Source organism: Xiphias gladius, chromosome 24 (genome assembly GCF_016859285.1).
Source record: "Xiphias gladius isolate SHS-SW01 ecotype Sanya breed wild chromosome 24, ASM1685928v1, whole genome shotgun sequence".
NCBI classification, from domain to species: Eukaryota; Metazoa; Chordata; class Actinopteri; order Istiophoriformes; family Xiphiidae; genus Xiphias; species Xiphias gladius.
Window position 1 is genome coordinate 24,392,836 of NC_053423.1, and position 22,723 is coordinate 24,415,558.

At 42.0% G+C, this 22,723-nt stretch overlaps 1 protein-coding gene across 5 annotated transcripts in view; it reads left to right on the forward strand.

The window, feature by feature from the left end:
* LOC120786771 (zinc fingers and homeoboxes protein 2-like) overlaps positions 1-22,723 on the forward strand; it is a 125,579-nt gene that overhangs the window by 82,641 nt on the left and 20,215 nt on the right. The window lies entirely within an intron of this gene.

Here is a 22,723-nt window from a genome sequence, read left to right on the forward strand (position 1 = left end):
TGTTTTGTTTTGTTTTGCTTTTTGTCAAGATCCAAAGGGAAATGTATATAAATGATGCATATTATTTTGAAAAAAAATAAATAAATTTGACGGAACAGGGCAGCCGTGATAAACACAGTGGTCTGGGTTCTTATATTTCACTCAGTTTAAGAGATAGGGACACAGTATTATATGGGTGTTTTCCAGCGTGTAAAATCAGTTTTACTCCAGTTTGGAAATTCAAGGGGATATGATGCTTGTGACTACACACACCTGAAATTGAAACAAAGTAGGGTGGGGTTTTTCTGCCCTCTCAGAGGCTCATATGCAGTGAATGCAGTCCATTTACCATAGATGTTCAGTTTGGGTGCAGCTCTGGCGACCGTGAAACGTGGCAGTCAATCGGTCATTTTCTTACCCATCAAGCCATTCAGTGAGCCTCGTGTCCCGTGTGGAAGCGTCTGCGTTTGTTGATTCTACACTCGCTATGTACTCGTTTGGAAAATGTGTTGATGCAGATTGGTCTGCCGTTCATAGCTCCGTCCTTTATCGTTAGCTGTTACAACCACAAACGTGTTTTTTGTTTACTTCTATTCCAGAAGGTTGTTTAAAAAAACCACCTGTTCAGGAAATGAAGTCATGTGTATTGATCGCCACCTCCATCCACCCCCTGCAGAAGTGTTATGGTCAGTTTGTGTTAATGCACAGTAAAACTCTCACTGACGGTCCTTTAATTACGGAGTTCCCCGCAGCGCAGAATCTGACACAGCTGCCTTTCCCTATTCCACCTTAAAACCCAGCTGTGTTGCCGTCCACAGCTGCGGCGGTCGGTTCGCTCCGTAAGCACTCACCATAACGAGGTTTCTAAACTCTGGTTGTAATTTGCTGGAGTGGAGTCTGGTTAAAATGACGTAGGTTTCGTGGTAACATTATGAGCAGTGTTCAGACTGTGACCTGAAAATGTTCCTCCCTTTGAGCGGGTAACGTTATTCTAAAGAAGGTGAACAATCTGGTTTCCACAACAGAACTGAAGCAATGAATGTGTTGACCGACTTGGGAAATACATTCATTGATGTTGGTAAAGAAGAATAAGCTTTATGTTTGTCGTAGAGCTGAAACAATTAGTCGATGAACAGAAATGTAATTGGCAGCTATTCTGATAATTATTTCACTGCTTTGAGTCATTTTTCAAACAAAAAAGCCAGAAATTCCCCCATTACAGCTTCGCAACTGTGAGGGATTGTTGCTTTTCTTTGGCTTTACTGTATGTGCTTGTCATCACACCAGCCGCGATGCCCGTCAACATGTTGACGTTCCGACCCAGTGAGTTCTCAGCAGTCATCACTACACTGTTACACGACTACTCGGTACTCATGGGTCGGACCGCGCCCATCCTCGAACTCGGCCTTCATTTTGATCTCAACTGCACACCGGTAATGTTTCGGAGTACTCACAACCGCCTCTGTGGAAGTTACAGCTACAGTAGGTGTCTCCGGGACCACATTTTGCAATGACTCACACACACAAGGTGAAAACAATACCAGCCGTGCTGTTGTGGCTCGTAATAATCAAAATAATTGTTAGTTGCAGCACTAATTTTTATGCCCTTTTAAATGGCGAAGTGTTGAGCTTGAAGGTTCTTCCTGACCTTGTAAACAGCGGGTTTATGAAAAAAATTCTCAACTCATGGTCAAACTTGTTGTCGGACAGCTGCAGAAAGATCAAGGAGGCCATACACATCTGCCAACAGAGACAGGAGTTAGCCCCCCCCCCAATATACGTCTGTAGCCTCTACATGATATCTGTGCAACACCCGACAAGGCCATGAAATATGGGCGAAAGCTTTAAAAAAGTCAACTGGACCTTGTGTTGAGAACAAAAAGTACCAAAGTGGTTAATAAGGTATCATTAAAAAAATTGTAACCACACAGGAAAAGATAAATAATGATGAAAGAAACAAGTTACAAAGAAGAAATGTGATTGATTTAACCAAAAGCTTGCCGATTTCAGACTGTATTGAGGAAACTCAAGTTCTTGTACGTCTGCTTGGGTTTAAACAAATGTTTCTATTTCCGAAAGTAAGCATCAGAAAAAGTTTATTTTGGTATCAGTACAAAAGCGCAAGTATTGTATTTTCCCCGGTATCGAAAAATGACCCTCAGCCCTATTCACATAAATAAAAGTTCTGTCTCAATTTATTTATCTGTGCATGTGGAAAAAAAAGCCTGATCCCTGAAGGACTGTTGATGGACGTCAAAGCACAAATGTTCTACTTAGATTTCCAAAGGTCAGGGTCTGGGACTAGAGGATGAATGACGATGTTACTCATCACTGCACCCACTCCAACTCAGTTTTTTTAACTGGTCGTGTGGAGTAATGTCATCACTGCTAAAGAAAGACAACATCAGTAAATTATGTAAGTAGGATATTGAGTATCGCGGTTGATGAATGAGGCTCCACCGTGGGAGGCTGCAGTGTTTCCACCTGTTATCGGATGGTGCTACAGGTGTTTGGTATGAGCAGGGGGGAGCAGCCTGTAATGGGGATAAAAATGAGTGGAAACGAGCAAGTGTGTGTGTGTGTGTGTGTGTGTGTGTGTGTGTGTTGTGCTGTGTCACCGACCTCGTGTTTCTCAATTTGTCTTCTCCTATGCCTGCTCCTCCCTGTTTCACTCACCCCCTCCTCCCCCTGATTCCCCCCCGACTTCCCTCCCCCCTCTGTTTCCTAATCACTCCTCTCTGCTGTTTTCTCTTCATCTCCCCTGGTTGGTTGTTTGGGCTTAAGTGGAGAGCAAGGAGAGGGTCTTCCATTGGAGCACTAAGGTTCTTTGCAAGGCTAGGGTTAGTAAAAGGAGAATTATTTTGTCTCTATGGACATGTTTTTGAGAGGAGGCAGAAAAGGACTACCATATTTGGCTACAGGCTGATGGTTTAACACAGTTCTCATAATAACAAGAGGACAATCTCAAAAATAAAAATTAATGCACAGGTAGAGAGAGAACAAGGCAGAATAGAATAGATGAGGGAGAGGGGAAACAAGAGACAGATGCATAAGCTCTTTCAGAAATCGGTGCGATCAGAGCATCGGCAATATCCGATTGATTCATACACGAATAAGCAATATTCAGAATATCTCAGCATTGGCATAATCCTAATATTACCATGGAAACAGAGTTTGGGCAGACTGCAGAAGCCCAACAGTAAACAAGATAAGGTGTATGCGTGTCTCGGCATCCCGGCTAATCTCTGGCATGCATCTCTCCTCGGGTTTCTCATAAGTGAGATAAGAGCTTGTCCAAGTTATTGCCAATGAGATAATATGTTTACATCCAGCCAATCACATAAAAATACCTGAACATTACAGGTAATAATTAGATATTGATGTGCGAATCGGTGCAGGTGGAGACGACTCGCAGTCTGCAGCTCATTGAGAAATGAGTTGAAGTGACTCCGGTTTTTGTGAAACTGTCTGCAAGATAAACTCCATCAGCTCTGGGAATGTTTGGAATTTCTACATGTATACAAATGAGAACACATTTTTGTTTGGTGAGTTTTCATCAACACTTGACAAGGTGGTGAATTAACACGTAGCTCAGAAGTTTTTCAATCCACATCTCTAAACTCTGCGTCTGGTAGCTCTTTCCAAGGGGGGGAACAAGAGGTTGAACAAGAGGTGGTACAGTGTAGCTTTTCAGAAGCAGTAACAGGAATTGGTTTTCCCTTTGAAAGACTGTAGGAAAAGAGCGCCACGTACGGAAACCTCAGAGACATCGCAGGGCTGCTCAGACCATTTTATGGACAGGTGATAGAGGAGAATTGCAGTGCAAGTAGAGACGAAGTAGGTCGTGAGGATAATTTCCTCTGGGTCAGTTTCCTTAACAGGGACAAAGCCTAGTCCTACACTCAAACTATATTCATTGTTCATATTCAGTGAATAGAAAACTTGGTTGAGCACTGGTCTGAATCTTTGTTCAGGAAACTGACTGAGCTATTTCAAGCTAGAAAACACAAATTTTCGCTCTCCCCCCTTTTTTTATTGATGGTTTTTTTGACCAAGGTCTGTGTCAATTAAACAATGTTCTTTGCACTTTGTTGTGATTGAATAGGCCGGTAGCCTAGTTTCAGACATCTGAATTGCCACCACACTCAGATTTTAGCTCTAGTGTTGTGCGCAGTTGGAAAAACTACTTTGCCAATCAGAGGTTTGTGGGCCGGACTGAGGATGGGGATCGTCCAACTGTGCCACTGCCAGAAAAATAGCAACAGAAAAATTTCCACAAAAATGAAGATAAGTGTGGATGAGATCAACCGAGCTGTAAAGGGTTCTGTAAGTCGACTTACCGAAATAACAACTGATAGAAGAAACAGGCACATTTCTTCCACTGACACGACAAACATAAACTGCTTGTGGCGACCACCATCGCAGTTTCCATGTCTACTGAAAATGATGTCAGTGGACGTCACTCGTTACTGATTGGTTAAGGCAAAATAAACTCCCTGAGCAGGAATCAGCTAACATGAATAAAATGTCAGAATGAACGATGAAGTGAAAATTAAATGGCAGTTCATTCTAAATAGCAGGATGATCTGAAGGCTTTTGTATGCAGAGAACGTTAGAAGCACTCAGAAGGGTAGTATTTTGATTTTTCTAAAAAAAAAAAATATATATATTACTTTTAGCTCCATTTTCTATTTAAAAATAAACACAAAATATGGCTTTTTTGTTGGTTTCTAGGTATATATATGTAAGTTGAAAGTAGTAGTGTCTTGTTTGAGCCCCACTTTTGATGTGAAGAAGTTGTCCCACTCTGTTAAATCTGACCAAGAGTGATATACCACTCCTTGCCCTCTTTAAGTTTATCCTGGCTGCAACATTTGCATCTGAAAAAGTCTAAAGCCAGGGCCACACAAGAACAAAATACCTCAACCAACTGTAAAGACTTGGCATAACAATTCAATTTTTGTAGGATACAGTTAGTTCTTTCACATGTGCGTTGTTAACCAGCTCAAACTGCATGATCTTGTGGTTAAACAAATATGACTGCCTGGGCTAAGGATCCATCCAGAGTTGAGATATTTGAATCTTAATCGCCCGTAATCAAAGAAGAACTTCTAAATTAATTACAGATTCTCTATGAGCTTCAACGCCACCCGTGACAGCCAAATCAGGGTTTTAGTCAGGCTTTAAATCAGAAACAAAGCATGAAAAAATCTCCAGGTAATTTAGCTCACATTCCTCTGCTTGTCTTGTGGAGGTTGGCCATAAGCAGTGAAGCTATAACCTGCTTCAGATCCAGACCCACAGCGTTGTAAAAGCAGTTATAAAAGACAGAATGGAAATAGAGTAATGTGAAAGAATAAATCTGGTCTGGAGTAAAGCACTGTGACTGATAAAAGTTTATTAGAAGTCTTTTTGTGGAGTCCTGAGCATTTTTTTTTCTTTCTTCTTTTTTTTTTCCCCCCTCAGCAGGGCTCCCTCCACACCCGGCTCCAGAAATTTTTCTTGGCAGGCCGTAAAGGCCCTCTGAGGCAGCATTACAGCCCATGTGACAGTAAAACCCTCCACAGAAACCAATACTAATGGAATTCTCTTCGGCGAGGTGGCCCATCCTGCCTATTCAGGAGGAAGAGGAGGAAGCCCCCCCTTCCCCCTACCGCCACGAAAGAATGCAATACACCCCCAGCAGTGCTTTTATGCGCACAAGGACCATCGCTGGACGGTTATTTACATTTACATTTGCATTTTAGGCAGCCTTATCCGGAGCAACTCTCAATGAGAACAGTGGTAGACGAAGCTTGAATTCCTCGAACAGCGATAGTATAAGTAAGCAGCAGGAAGGAAGCAGTCAGTGATACTCCTGTAATCCCTGAGTGAGCGTGTCGGAGGAGAGTCCTGGGGAAAAAAACAGTAACTAGAGACAGATGGATGGGTTGTATAAGATGAGGATGGCAAACTAGATTGACTGTAGAAGATATGGATGCATTTAGTGGCGTTTGTTGATTCCTTTCTCTGTTTTCCATCTAAAAAGTGATGTTTTTGTCCTGAAATGAGCCTCACAGGCCGAGTTTTCTCTGTGTGTTGCTCCTAGCACGAACCACCTCTTAAATGCTTAACATCCCACAATATAAGGCCAAAAGTATGTGGACACCTGAATGTGACGCCCATATTTAATAGCTGAACATGCCTTTCCAAAACCATGGGCATTAATCTTCTGCTCTAACAGCCTCCAGTCTTCTGGTTTCAGTCTTTCCACCAGATGTTGAACCTGGATGGCACTGATGCTGGGTGATGAGCTCTGGCTCACAGGCGGCGTTCCAGTTCATTCCAAAGATGTTGGATGGGGTTGATGTCAGGGTTCTGCCACATCAAACTGGCTTCGGGGACGTTGGGGCTATGACTCAAGAGCTAGAGCGTGTGCTATGCTTATCACAGGGTTGGCAGTTCAATCCTCTGTCCACATGTTGAAGTGTCCTTGAGCACGACACTGACACCCAAATTTCTCCCAATGGTCAGGCCAGCACCTTGCACGGTAGCCCACTGGCTAGTGTGCATTGACGTCTGAGTCACTGAGTCCAGACCATGGAGAACTCAAAATTAGACAGAGGTATGTGGACAGGTATGTTAAGTTCAGGGTTGGTTTACTATTTATTACAAGGCAATTAGGGATTGAAAATGTCCCGGTTGCAGGCTTCAGTGTGTAGAATCATTTTTCAGCGTACATTGATCAGATTTGTTTCTTCAACACACCTGTCTTTCGAGACATCGGCACGGTTTGGGAGAAGGAGAATTTTCAAAGAAAGAAAGCGGTAACAATGGCAAGGAGAAGGTTTGCAGTGAAAATAAATGTGCTAGCATTACTCAGAAGGAGATTTCTTAGTCTTCCTTCAGAGTTCCTCAAGGTTGTCTTCGGTAGTGACAAACACTTTCAGCGCTGTGAAAGAAAAGATAGGAGGAGCCCAAAGCAGGCTGCTCAAACGTGGTCTCAGCATATTCCCCATTGCTCCGACATGTAGTCGACTTTCAGGTTTCATCTTGCCGTCACCGTCACAGATCACAAGACATATAGTATATACCTTGTTTGTCCCATCCGACAGACAGTGATGGAAAAGGAAAGCCTCCATGTCTTTTGCTCCAGCCTCTAAGAATGGCTCTGCAATCTCTTGTTAGTTTTTTTCTATCCATTGCCAGATTAAGTATTGATCTGCAAGGAGCTTACCTAGTTAAATCATTTATGGATGAATAAAATGTCATTTGCGATGAGTTGCAGGTCGCAGTCAGCAGGCACTTATGCAGACGTGTAGAGCCATTATATATCATAACATATCATATATCCAACAGTCTGTGGATAGGGTCTCCATAGCCAATCAAACGTGAAATTAGCCCTCGGTTATCTATTTTATGTGTTTTACTTTCTGTGGTTCAAAAGTGTGCAGCATGAAAAATGGGAAACTATTTGTGTAACAAAACATTGAGGTGACAGTTTACAGTCATGATTATCAACTGACTCAGCATTGTGACAATTTAAACCCCAGCCAGCAAACGTATAAAGCAACACACGACATCAGAAATGAAGAAACCAACATTTCACTGAGAAAATTCACTCACTTGATTGTGCAGCTCTGTGTGGATATAGAAAACTCTCTCTACGTTATTGTTGATATGTCTCAACTGTACACTGTGAAAATAAGTGAAATACCTTAAGAATAATCTTTCATCAGAGTAAACTGCAGACTGCCTATGGCTGAGCTTATCCTATAAAAGAGAGGCCAAAAATAAAATGATTTTTTTTTTAATAGAAAGTTCTAAGTCCTTTCACTTAATCCCCATAAAGGATTTAACGTGCCATTAAAATATGCCATTTGGTGGAAGCTTTTATCCAAAGCGCCTTACAGGACCCCGAGTGCATACGTTCATAGTGATGGTAACCCCGGCTGTGTTAGGCACTCGTGACACAGGCCCGGTTTTTCTGAAAACGGAGAGTACAGGTAAAACTCACTGGCCCTATTCATAGGTTCCAACCTGTGGTTGCAATAACTGCATATACTTCCTAGCTTATTTATGCACCATTTTACATTGCTTGTAGCTAGACGCCAATTAGGGGAGAGGCGGGGCGAAAGTTACACTTTTCAGATGAACGTCATTTTAAGAGATAACGTTACGGAATTCGTTGTGATCGACGGCTCACATGTGTGTTCTATCAATACCAGGTGCTAATTGGAAGAAATGTTGGACGATTGGACGATAATTTGACTTTGAACGGGGGGTTGAGCATTGTTACTTTCGAGCCCGTCAGTCAGGATTAAAGTAACGCGCGGGTTGGTCAAAAGTCAACTTGAACTCTTTATATCATTCTTGTCTTCATTAAACATGGCTGACGGTGTCCTCGTTAGCATGTAATTACAAACATATTATGTCCGTTATCTTAAAGGACGTGTTAAAATGCCGCCTTTAATTCGACGGAGCAAGTGCTCAAGTGCTTGAACTGAGCGAGTTATAATTTGACATAGGTTATGTTAAAGGTGGTCGTCTGCTGTCACTCACATACTTCAAGTCAACGCCAGAGTGTTGTGATGCAGCACTGGAGTGACTTAATCTGCTCAGAACACATGAATGATTAGGGATATTATCCTTTGTCCCTTTATGTTTGCAGACGGGTCTGTCTCCTTAAAACTTTGGTATTCCTGTTCCCTTAATGCTCGTTTTATTTCTTCCCCATGACGTCTTCTGTCAAATGATGTGAGGCGGAGGCCGTGAGGTGGCGCAGTGACTGTTAGCATGGACCGGCTGCACTGACCTATATACCAGAGAATATAAGTCTGTGTTGGAGTCTCTCAGGCTTATAGCAGCTCATGGCTGGATGGAGACAGTGCTCTATTAGCCGAGGACACGCGCAGACACACACACACACACACGTGAAGACACACACATCCACATATGGAGACATTTATGCACGCATACACTTGGAAATACTTACACGTGAGGTGAGGACACGCATATGCACGAGAGGTGAAATAAGACACACTAAATACAACTTGTGCATCAGATGCACTTATATACATGTGCATGTATTATTTAATATCTATATATAGACAGAGATATTTATATAATGTATACAAACATGATGAAGAAGAGGGAGGACGACACCTTTTAAAGGACAGGCATTGACACACAAAGGCATATATGTAAATGGACACACACTCTCTCAGTACACACACACACACACACACACACATATAGACACACAGATGTACACCGAGTATCTCATGCATGTTTTATGGACCCGACTGGCTCTTTCTACACCTCCCCTGTCTTACCTCTCATCCCTCTCTCTTTCTCTCTCTCTATACTTCTATAGACCCCTCTTTCATCTCCTGTTCTCTCTCTCCCTTTAATCTTCCTGCGCTCTTTTGTTCTTTCCTTTCCTCCCTCCTCCGTCTCTCCCTCGTTTGCCTCCTCTCTATCCTCCTCTGACCTCTCAGAGCAGAACAGATCAACCTGACAGGCTCAGGGAAGAGCCTCCGTTCTCTGCACCTTCCCTTCCTTCCCCTCTTCTCTTCTTACCTCTCCTTTGTCTCCTCCTTATGTCCTACTTCTCCTCCCTTCTTCTTACCTCCATCCTTGTCTCCTTCCTCTGCTCCTTTCTCCTTCTCACCTACCTTTTGTCTTTATAAATCCTTCCACTTTTCTGTTCTCTGTATCTCTCATTCCTTTCATTCTTTCTTCATAATCTGTCTTTCCTTCCTCTTCTCCTCCCTCCTCATTTCTTCCGATCCTTCTCCTCACCTTATTTCTCCTTATCCGCTTTCGGTCCCCCTTTCTTCATATCCCTCCTTCCTTATCCTTTTCCTCTTCTCCTCCTTTCTCATTATCTTTCCTTACATCCCCTCCCTCCTTATTTCTCCTTTGTCTGTTTTTCCTCCTTTCTAGCTATCTCTCCATCCTTTCACCATATCTTTTTATCTCTCTTCTCTCTCCTCCTCTCTCCGTATCTCTTTCCCCTCCTTGTTTCCTTTTTTCACTTTCTCCTCCTCAACTCTCTTCTTCTATTTGCTCCCTGCTCGTAACTCTCTCCTGGGACTTTTTCTGTATTCTTCTTCCACCCTTTCCTCCCCTCCAGTTGTCACCTCCTCGCTTGTCACTCCTCCTCTCTTCACTTCCTCCTGTTCTATTCCCCCTGTTTTCTGTTACTCCTCACCTTGTCTGTTTTTCTGACCCGACTCTGCCTCTTTTCCATGTCTCCCCCTTTTCCTTTCTCCTGATCCTCGCTCTTCCTCTCTCTGCCCTTTGTGGCCTACTCCCCTTTCCTCCTCCTTTTACCTACACCTACCTCTTTTCTTTTGTCCCCACTGATGCTCTCTTATATTCCATCCTTCTTCCATCCTCTCTTTTTTTCGCCTCCTCCTGCCTGCCTCCTTTTCATTCTCTTCTCAAGCCTCCTCTCTCCTGTCTCCTCTTTTCTTTGTGTTCTCCTCTCCTCGTGCTCCTTCCGTCTTCCCACTGCCTCTTCTTTTACCCCCAGACCGCCTATTCACCTCTTTTTGACCTTCTCTCCTCCTCCTCTCCCTCGTGTCTTCTCTCCTCCTCTTCCTCCACTCACGACCTGATCCTTTTTCCTTTCTCCCATTTCTTCTCCTCTTCCTCTTCAACCCCTGGCCCCTCCTGACCTACTCTCTCCACCTCTCCTCCTGTCTCTCGTTGCTTTTTGCGGAGTACAAAAATTCCTCCTCCACTTCCCCCTCCTGACCTCTCCGCTCCTTTCTCGCTCTCTTTTTTCTCACCCTCGTCCCCTCTCTCCTCCCTCCTGACCTCCCTCCTCCTCACCTCCTCCACTCCTCCCCCCCCTCCTCTCCTAATTAGCACCTGAGCGTACAGGCCTGGTTAATATTCGGCGGCGAGGCACTGCAACGGCAGAAGGGCACCTCGCCGTCTCTCCTGCGCTGCTGTTGCCATGGTAACGCCATGGAAATGAAGCACCGCTCTCTTCTGTCTCTATCTCTCTCTGTCTCTTTCCTAATTTTTTTTGCCTCCCCCACCACCCTCTCTACCATCTCCCCCCCTTCACTTTTTAATGAGTCACTGCATCCATTAAATTTTAGGATGGAAGGATTGGGGGGGGGGCTCATGAGGGCAAAGGGGCATGCTCCAAGACAGAAAACTAAAATTTAAGGAGGGGAAAAAAGTTTTTATTTCTTTATTAAAAAAAAAAAAATCAATGTTTGTAAAAATTTACAACCATTGTGAGTCGTGATTATTTATCTGTTGCTCTGACAGATGTTTGTGATTGGTCCCTCTGACCAAGGACGCCAGTATTTTATTTTATTTTATTTTTTTACTTGCTTGTCTGACAGGGGGTAGGATGTTAGTGGGGTTTGTGGGGGGTGTCTGGACAGAGGCCTTGGCCTTGATGAAGTTCTTTAAAGCTGCTAATTGTATTTCATTCATATTTCATGGTCGCGGGGGACAGACAGTTTGCCAAAGGAGAACTGATAGAATGTCAGGTGTGTGTGTGTGTGTGTGTGTGTGTGTGTGTGTGTGTGTGTGTGTGTGTGTGTGTGTGTGTGTGTTGCATTCCTAAACCATGGCCATGTGAAGCTGGCGGGCATTTGTGTGACTGTGTGTGTGTGTGTGTGTGTGTGTGTGTGTGTGTGTGTGTGTGTGTGTGTTTTTTGCATTCGTCCATCATGACAGCTGGAGGTCACAGGCATTTTATGTGTTTGTGTGTGGTCCAGGTATTACTCTTGTTGTGGGGACCTAAATCTGTTTACAATATTACATTATGGGGACCTGTCTTCCTTCTGGGGACAAAAACCGAGTCCCCAAAACGTAAATCCTTCAATTTTAAGGTGAAGACAGGTTCATGTTCAGGTTTAGGGTTAGACAAGTAAGTCTCCAGGAAATGAATGTAAGTCAATGTGATGTCCTCTGAAGTCATGGAGACGCGACTGTGTGTTTTACCACAAACAACAGTGTGTGTGAAACATGGTTCAAGTTGTCAGACGTTTCACGTCAGAACAGTGGTGTCTTGATCGCCACTGATCTTGACCTCTGACCCCCTTGTAAACTGTTTGTGGCCGGAGCATGAACATGGGTTCTCACATTAATATCAATTTATTGTCAGGATCTGCTGATAATATGCAGCATCACACATTGTTAAACATTCACACTTGTCTCCTGCTCCTGACTATGTTTATTTTGTCTCTGTCTACTTTTATTTATTTCAGTGTCAACAGAATCTCGACTGAAGTGAAAGCTAATGTGAAACCAAAATTAAAATGACATCCAGGCATCAATACTTCATAATCCTCCGGTGGCAGGAGATTTATGATGTCAGATGTACATAAGGTGGTGGTTTGAAAAATATTGTTTGAAAATCTCTGTTGTTAAGCCAAAATGAGAGGTTTGGAGAGATTTTTTTCTACAATGAGAAGAGAAAACCAATTCTCTTTCTCACATAGACTACAGGACACTGAAGACTGGTATTAGTCAGTGTTGAAGATTGGAGTCATTTATTTATTAAAACCAATTTTTTATTTTATTTTATGTTTCATGGTGTATTTCAGATTTAAAATGACAAAATCAGAGTTATGGAAAAGAATAAAACCTGTCAAAAAAAAAAAAAAAGTAAAATCAATGAAACTAATCGTAGAATATGGTGAACCCACCTTTTTACTGCAACTCATGTATTTGCAGGAACAATCTTCCAATTTTTTTTTAAGGTGTTTTTACAATATTCAGGTAGCCATTGGTTTTCATCCATTCCACTTTTATTGTAAAAAATTAACTTGCTTAGAAAAAGAAACCATCACAATGAACAACACATAGTTGCGAAAAGTTTAAGGTATACCTTGGTGCAAGCTGAAAACACAGATTGAGTTGAAACATCTCCAGTGCATAACACCCAACAGTAACATGGATAAATGCAGAAATACTGAGTGATGTTCACTGATCCTGTAATAAAGTTTCAAGCAACTTACAAAGTGGAATAATAAAGAAAAGAAACCGATGCAAACACACATTCAAAAACCGAAAATACACCCGTATGTGTGAAACGAGTCAATATCAAAGCCCTGAAGTCGGGCTGCAACTAAATATTTTCATTTCCAAATAATTTACTGATTAGTCCTTGAAGTTATACAAAGTAAAAGAATGAAAGAAGAAAACCCTCACATTTAAGAAGCTGAAACAAGAGAAGTTTGTGGAGTTTCAGCTCTAATATCGAGTATGTTAGCTAATGTCCAAATTGTGCTAAACGTTCAAAAACACTGGCATGACCTTGTAAAAGATCCGCTGCCGTTAAATGTGATGCTACAACATTCCACTAAGAATGAGCATTTACTGTTTTTATAACTTGGAGATGTTAGTATCTTCCTGCACACGCGGTGAATATAAAGAGAGCAGAGTCCGTAAGTGATGTGAGGTCGGGACTGATGGAAGAAAAGGGTGTGAGTCATGGGACATCAGTGATGGAAGGAGTGACAGAGGGATGAATGGATTGATTTATTTCGTTCATATTCAGCTCTGCAGGCTCGACCTTGAGGTACTTCATAATACAAGGGTTTGACCAACTCGACGCACGTCGGTGGCGCTGCGAAGCTGAGAGCGGGCGCTCCAATTATCCAGCCAATCACCCGAAACCTAAAACTCTCTCAAGGTTCTCTGCCAATGAAAAGCCAGCTTTGTTCTCATCAGCACATCAAATTGCCTCACAAGATCCATCAGTCATGTAGCTGTGCCGCTCTCCACTGCCATTTAACGCTTCCAAGTTATCTAATGCTTCAAGTGCCATTTGGCCTTGACCGGTGGTTCCCAAAGTGGGGTGCTGGGACCCACTCAGGGACCCTGCAGGGCTTCCAGAGGGTCCTCAGCTAAGTAAAAGGTACTGCTATCGCTGCTTCTTTTGGCTGTCAGGTACCGGAATTTTTAACAGCCTTTTCACAACTGAGCGTGGCAGCTTTTGACTGAGTGGGCTAAGGTATAGGGCATGTAAATAAGTTTAAATCCGATCCAGAAAATGTGTTACAGCAGCCGGATAATCAGACTGACTTTTCATTTGATTTCAGCCTCTCGTTCAGTCTGACATTGTGCTCACTTTAGATATTTCTCTTTGGGGTTATTTGGTTTCGTTCTGACACAGAAGCTCTAATAGAAGTTTCTAGGAGCAGGTAAGGACTTTCGCAACGATCGGAGATGTACTGAAAGTCGATTTAAAACAGCACAGCTGTGTCGACCTGTGCGCTCGTCACCATTAATCCCATATAAAAGGCTCTGATTGGCTCAGATGTTTTTCCAGCCGGGGAAACAGCCTTTATTGAGCACAACATCAGAGCTACTTGAAACACTGAAAAAAATAAATAAATAAATGTAGATGTGGTTAGCGATTCAGAGGTCTGTAACCAGACTAATATTATAGAAATCTGTGGAACTGAAATCCTGCGTTAATAAATTCATATCTTATCATTGTATTAATCAAGATTTTAGTTTTAACTTTGAGATAACAAATAATAAAAATATTGACAGGGCATGCTTAGTGGCTCAGTGGTTAGCACTGTCATTGCCTGAGATTTTCCAGTTTATTTATTTATTTATATGGGATGCACATTAATCAATACCAATATAAATGTGCTGCTGTTAGCTCGACAGCTAGTTTGCACCCACAGTCCCGACACAACTAAAATGACTAATGATGAAAATGCATCTTCTACATAATAAAGTTACAGTGAAAACAAGATAAGTAAGAACCTGCGGAAAATGTAACAACAATTAAATTAACACGTTAAACCCCCCCCCCCCCCAAAAAAAAATCTGATCAGTAGTGAGTGTATATCCGAGTAGATTTTAACTATATTTTAGAGTTTAGTGTTTGTTTGTCCTCTCAGCGTCACAGTCCAAAGAAATACAGGTCGATCGCACAATGTAAACTGTCCACAGGTGCATGAATGGTATATAATGGTGCAGATTAGTGTGCAGATGACTGCTGTGGCGAGTGTAGATAAGGGATGAATGATTAATACAACATACGTAGATCCTTATTGTTACCACCCCCACTCTTCGCTAAGCTTTATGTTATGCAATACAAACCAACTACCCTCTGAGATAAAGAAAGAAAGAGTGGTAACACTTTACAGTTAATTAACATTTAATAAACGGTTTTTAACCCACTATAATGTAGTTTTAAGCAGATATAAGTGTTTTGTTTGTTATTTTGTTTGTTTGTATTTGTCAAATAAAAACAGTCAATAAATAAATCATATGGACTCCCATAAGCGGAGGCTGCTGTATAGACAGATAATGAACGACGATATCGTAAAACACAGCTGTAGTAATATAAAATGTGTCTCCATAGGTGACGTTATAATTGCTGACAAATTATAGTGTGTTACAACCCGTTTATTAAATATTTATATACAGCTTGTGAATGCAAATAGGGAGACTTAAAGTAAAGTGTTAACTACATGATGTATTTAGCACACTGAAAAAATGGTTTGATATTACCAAACGTGGGTTGTGGAAACTTTTCATCAGCCTTCCTACCAGTAATTCTTAATGTTCGGTTTCCATGTGGAAAAGTTAATAAACTATTATCTCAAATAAAGAAGATTCAGCACAGAAACTGGGAAACTGTTTCAATAGACTAAAGAGTTTATTTCTTTTACTCTTTATAGTCCTGGCCACAAGGTTTAACTAATAGACTGAGGCCCTGCTTTATTTTTTACCCCTGACAGTAGAAACTTGTGTAGTGAAGTTGCATAGGCAGTGTTATGGGCAGTGTTCCTGCTCTGTCCTCAGAGCCCTACCAACCGTGGAGCATAACATGTAAAGCTTGTCCTGAAGGATGTGGTGGTGGAAAGGTCCCGGGGTCATCGGTGGCTGGTCCTCTGTAGAGCACAAATGTGCTCAGTAAACTTGATCCCGGTCGACCTTTTCTATAATAAGATAACATCTGTGCAAAGGTAACATTTGGTCCCAAAGGTGGCCATAGAGAAAAGACCTTGAGGTATCTACATCAGACAGGGTTTATCTACTGCGGATGATGTTTGGCCACTTAAGATATTGTCACATTATCAATGTCAGTTACTTGGATCAAACCGTATTAGATTTTGTCAGTATCACCAAGACCTACTCAGAGCCCTGTTAGGATGGATTATCTTTCAGGAGGGAGTGATTTCTCTTCCACTGTGCGACTGTCTGTAATTTCAGTCCCATGTCAGTAATTCCTACAGACTGCAGTTACTGGTAAAAATTCAGGCCTCTTTTCCCTCCTGTAAAAGAGCCAGCTAAAATAACCGGAGGTAAAACTAGTCGTGACGTCCTTTTAGTAGGTTTAACAGAACTCTTATATAACACAAGTGAGATTTGGATCTCTATAAGCTTAAGAGGAATCTGCTGGAAATAGCCTGGCACTCTCAGAAGAGCCGGGTCATACTACCAGCTGTGTTAATGATGCATTAGCACCACGAGGTGCCCACACAAAGGCATCCTTTGATCAATCATTTAACGTCCCCACACACACTTACATTGAAATGCGGACACACACACACACACACACGGAGCTGGCAGTTTTTGTGCTGCATGATGACTGTGTGCCTGAGGGGTGGGGTCACGGGAACTCCAAAACCAGGATGCTTTTAGTCTCTGAGCGACGGCGTCCTAAAAGAAAGTGGCCTCATAACTTTCAGATGTTCCTTTGTTCCCTGGTGGTCCCTCCTGTTGATTCATTTATATCTCACTGTCCCGTCCTGTCTTTTAGTCACAATACCTAGTAAGACTTGCAGTGAGAGCAGTAGGGCAAGGTCAAGTGCCTTGCTCAAGGGACTGTTAGTAAGCAAGGGGTCCTTCATGGAGGCTCATCAGTATTTTTTCTGCGTTGAGCTGTGATAGTAATCGAATCAGCTTGGTCGGTATCTGCACCGATACGAGCGCCCAATGCAATGAATCTGATATCGGTCAAAAATGACAGTTCCAGATTAAATGCAGTTTTCCTCTCTGCTCCGTTCATTTACTGTGGCGAGCGATTGATGTGTAAAACTACCTGTGACACTACGCCACTTTTTGTACATGCTTCACACTAAGTGCATCTTAATAATAAAGCATTGGCAGACCTTTACTGTGAAACGGCTGGTGTTGACAAAGTTATCTGGGTAAAATAACGTCCACTCTGTGTACTTCCTCTACAGAGAAAAAACTCATTGGACATTTTAGGCACTTTGTCCAACAAGTCTTCCAAAATAAAGGACAAAATATGTGATTTTTTGGTTTTTTTTCCATGCCCGTGACACAGAGAAGTGTTTTCTGATCAGACACTATCACTAGGACGACATCCTTTGTCTGTGCCTTCCAAAGCTGTTACAAATCACTGCTGGAAAACACCATGGTTAAGGGTTGGATAGGTTTAGGCACAAAAACTACTACTTGGTAAAGATTAGGGAAACATCGCGTTTTGGGCTAAAATGACTATTTGTTAAGGTTTTGTGACTTTTGTTGCAAACACCTGGTGAAGGTTATAGAACGATAGTGGTCAAGTTTTAGAAGGAGTCTCTGGTGTTAAAGTCAGATGTTTTGTTGACCTCCTGCTTGTGTGGACACAACTGACTTCTTCTCGTGCTCTTTTCATAGTCACTACAGCCACTAGAGGGCTTTGTCGCTTGATGTCAGTTTGGGGGACTTGCTGAGACGACTGATGCTGTTGTCGTTCTTTGGAGGACAGTCTCTTTTTGTCAGGGACAAAATAGACTTGATTCCATGCTTAACAAAGTCTGGTGAAGAAGAACAGCTCACAGAAGGAGGTAGGAAATTGTCCACAAAGTTTTAGCAACGTTACAGAACTTTTTTTTAAAACATCTCAAAGGAGCTAGATTGGTAGCAGGTCGGTTCGGGTTTGAGAGAAAAAACAGAACCCCACACAGCTGATGTGGTTTGGTGAAGACATATAAAAAAAATTGTTATTACAACATAACTATGCATGGAACATGTCGGATGCGTAGTTCAGCCTCACGTGACCTTACACGTAGAGGAACTCTTTATAAATCTGACACAGAAAGGTTAACGGATTCAACATATCAGAGAAAAAAGAGCACTGTTGCTGGATCATACTTAGTATAGGCCAATACCAGTTTGGGTATCAGAATCAGTATTGTTGGGGAAAAAGTTTTATCGGTGCATCCCTAAAATCCCTGAGCTTTTGGTTCCAGGATGACTTACACACCTCCAAACCATCCTAATTCAGAACCCTTGGGAACTACAAGAAGAGCATCGGCGGAATTAGTTTTCATTGGAGCCTTTCCTGCGCAGAAACGTACAGTCTCCCTCCCTGCGAGCCCTCATCCCCTCCAGTTTGCCCTTGTTCCAGTAAAATGTCTTTAACCCCTCCTATTAGCACACTTGGCTCCTTCCGATCTGCCTTTCGTTCTCCTAATTTGTCATTTCATTTCCCAAGATATCTCCTCATTACCTTCTTTTTCGTCTCTGAGTTGTTTTACGGCTTCCTCGACACCCTTTTCTCTCCGGTATGCCCTTGTTCATTTCGACATACAAACTGATCTGCCTACAGTGCAGTCAGATAGATGGATGGAAACCATTTGTGGTGAGACTGATGGTTTGCTTTGCCCTTGCTGGAAGTGAAAATCAGATTTTTTATTTTTTTTTCCCTCATCAGTGTTTTGAAACCTGCAATGAACCCTGCCTCCCCCGCCTGATCCACTCGGGTTACTTTGGTGTCACTTTCAGGGGAGTCAGGTGTCCCATCCTGGTTATAGAAGAAGGGAATCCTGGGGGAAAAGCTATTTTTGGTACACAAATGGCCAATTTTGAAGATGCTGAATGCTGTATTCATCTAAAGTTGATCTATCAGTGAAAGTAGGGGAAAGAGGTTTGTTTGTTTTTTGTCTGAGGAAAAACAGGACTCACCTGCCTCTTATAAGGACGTTTTGCCGCTTCTTACAACTTACAAAACACTGTTGTCACTGCTGCAGTTTTATTATTTTCTCCATAACTACGGAGTGCTTCCGCACCTCGAACAATCCCCTCTGCACAAACACTGTACAAGTAATTACAAGGATGCACGGAGGCGAGCTGGGCCCGACCAAATGGGATGCAGCCAAGCGGCATATGACTCCCCTCGTCAGAAGTTGGCCCTGAGTCCTTGAGGCTGATCCAGTGATGCAGCAAAACATGACACTGTTGTGTTTTTTTCCCTTTTTCTTCCTTTTTTCTGGAGCTGGCAGCGACAGTGCTGTTCCTCGTTGACATGAAGCAAGGCCGCCATCACTGCTCGAATGAAATGCTGCAGCCTGCAGCTCTGTCTGCCTCTATGATTCCAGTTTCCCTGATCCAGTCTGTTTTAAGTTTCATTCGCTCCTCTCTTCCTCCTCTATGTTTCTCTTTTTTTAATTCTTCTACTTTTTGCACCTCCCTCTGTTCATCTGATTTCCTACACTCCCTTGTCCTTTTCCCTCAACCTCTTTACTGTTGATCTCTGCTACTTTCTTCCCTTTTTCTTGGCTCCTAAGCACTCGTCTACCTCCACCTACTTCCTATACATTTACTCTCTGTTCTCCTCTCTTCAGCTCCTCCTACGTCCTTTTCTTTTTCCTGTTGTTTTATCTCCCCTTCCATCTCCCTCCCTGTCTCTTCCCCGTTTCACCTCAGGCAGCAGCTGGATCTCTGGCAAAGTATACTTAAACAGCCCATCACGTCCAGACGTAGAAACTCTGAATGAAGAATGCATAATTTCTTCAAATTTGGTCAGTATTATGGGATTTACAGTTCTTCAGAACCCAAGGTGACGTCCTTAGAGAGCAACGTGAAAACCTATTTAGCTTGAATACACATCTTGACAAGTTCAAAATCTATCATCAGTTACATACTCTCGCTCTCCAGAGTTAAGTAAACTGTAGCTATGCTTCCGTGTATTCTGGATGACTGCATGAATGTAATGTCATACCTGGATTTTCGTCATACATGGAAGAATAACATGGTACTCATCACACTGCCAAGAGTGAATTTCTGTTTGTTGTTTTTTTTTATTCCTTGATGGAGGGACTTGGCCCAGATTGGAGTGAGGATTATTACATTGGGTGTGGAGATCAAGGTAATGTCAAATATTTTCCCCAGATTTTTTAGTGGTCTAGGGGACAGAACTACTGGATTTTCTCTGGAAATAGGCAAACAAGTCAGTGTAATTAACACAATAGACTGGGACCGGAGTCAAGTAGTAGCATGATAACGACATTGAACATACATCTATGACATATACATATATACATATATATACATATATATAAATATATATATTTATATATAATATTGTTGCAGGTTTTTGGAGGCAGTTGTAAGATGTAGATTGTGAATTGTGCAGGAAAAATGAATTATTATCCTGCACTCTATTCAGATTGGTTGAGTCCGTCCATGGTTCTCTTTCGAACGAGGTCTGGGTCCAAAACTTTGAACCCATAAAGACGTCTCCAGTGGACACATTTCAGTCTGTTCTCAAAAAGCGCTGAGGTCAATGTTGACTAGTTTTCTGTCAACTGATTAATCAGCTAATCTTCCAGCTCTAGTCAGAATCACTGTATTTCTACACCAGCTGTATGAGGAAATCTCATTAGTGAAGGTATGCGGTAAACAGCAGTGTAAATGCATGAGATTTATAATAACAAAGGATTAGTTCAGTCTCATTGCACAACGCAACAATTCGAACAAGGACTCTGGATACTCTGAAACTGCTAAATACTGTATGTCTCGTGTGCAGGAAGTCTGCTGTCTCCTGTGAGAAGCTGATCAAGGCTGTGAGAGAATGAAATATGTCCAACATTAGATGACACTTGGGACAAATAAGAGCTTGCCCAATACTAATTATGTGTCGAAATACTCTGTTTTTCTAGTTAATGTGCCTCCCCCCCAAACGATTGGGACACCTTTTCAAAGCTTTAACTTTGCTGAAACCTAATTTTAGTATATTATTTTTGTGATATTTCAGCTTTCCGTTTAAAATTTTCTGTCATTATTAAATGTTTTCTTGCTCCTCCCTCGTCCTCTTCATCTGCTTTCCATTCTGCCTCTTGTCGTCTTTTCCTCTGCTTTCTGTTTATCGGTTTTCTCTCTCTCTGTCTACTTTTTACAGCCTCTTTAAATTACTCTGTTGTCCTTTTCTCCTTCTCCCTCTTTATGGTTATCTGCTTTCTTTTCTCCCCCGTCTCCTCCTCCTTTCTTTCTTCTTTCACTGTCTTCTCTCTCTTTCTGTCTGCCAGGCCATGGCCTAGTTAAAACGTCTTCTGCTTTGTGCCTGTTCTCTTTCATCAGCTTGGAAGTTTTTAGACTCTCCCCTCTTTCTCTTTCCCTTTATCTCTGAGCTTCTTCGCCACTGTCTCTCACCCTCTTTTTATATCACTCTTCCTCCCCCTCTCTGCCCCCTTTTACCTGCCTTCTCCTTTTGTCCTCCCTTTAATTTTACCTTTTATTCCCTGTCTTACCATATTTATTTATACCTGTCTTTCCCTCTTTCTCTGTCTTCTTTCTCCCTCCATCTGCTTTTACCTCACTCTCTCTGTTCCATTGTGTGGATGATAGCTGTCAAGAGATCTCATCACTGAGTCTCTCTTATTACATGATTACAGGGTAATTATCCTGTGAAGTTGTCTTTGCCCGAATCTATGAAAGACGCTTAATGTCTTTTTAATGGGATTTGGAGTTTGGAGACTTTTTTTGTCTTTTGTAGTTACTGTGGACTCTTCAATTTATCGCATTTACATGTGATTGGCCTGGAACAGTGTGTCCTGATTAAGTGGCACTCAGATTCATCGTAATTTCCAGGCGCGGCGTCGCACTCCGAGTTGTCAGTCAGACTAGCTTCATTTTTTTAACTTCTGGCCTTGGCTATGTCAGTAAACGTTGTCATCTCCCAGCGACTGATTAAACTGGACCTGATGAAGCTCTAGTGATGTTTATGACGAGTGCTGACATAGAAACCTGGCTCAGACTTCAGAGCAGAGGGCGGCCGGGCGGGCGAGAGGGCCAAGTGTCATGATGCTTATCAAGACTGAAACCTCCTATCTTTGATGTGGAGCTGCGTAATGACTAGAAGAGCTCCAGAGGGTCTGGTCATGTTATATGCATAATAACTTAATCAATATCTGTCTTACTGTATATGCGTTTGTCTGACTTCTCTCCTAGAAGTAGCTTATATACTCACTTGGCATTTCATTAGGTACACTCGCAGTAGCTAAAACCAATGCAGTCTAGTACAACAGCCCAGCAACAAATCCTCCCTTCGTGAAGGTTACAATGTTCAATTTTTACTGAAACCTGTTTTAGAGAAGTGTTGATTCAATTTCATGATAAGTGTGGAGAACGCACTTTTAGCTGCTGCAGAATTGTGTCGCATTAAACTGACAGGTGTTTCGTTTAAATCAATGAGAGTAGGCTAAATTGCATATTATATATATACTACACTATTTTTGTATTTAAGTTTAGACTGTGTGGTTTTAATAGTCTTTTTGTGCTTTTCAGTTTGTTAATTGATTCCTTTTATGGTGATCTTCTGTTAAATGATTGATTTGAGTGCCCAACCAGAAAGTGTTGTAACAACAAGCAACATGATCACATGGCAAATCATAATGTGCAAATTAGAAAGGAAATCTATAGAAAGATAAAAGAAGTGTTCTATCATGCAGGATACAAAGAACACTGTCTTAACTGCTGTGTTTTCTATCAATCTCCCCAAAACCAAAGGATATGGGATTCTTTAACT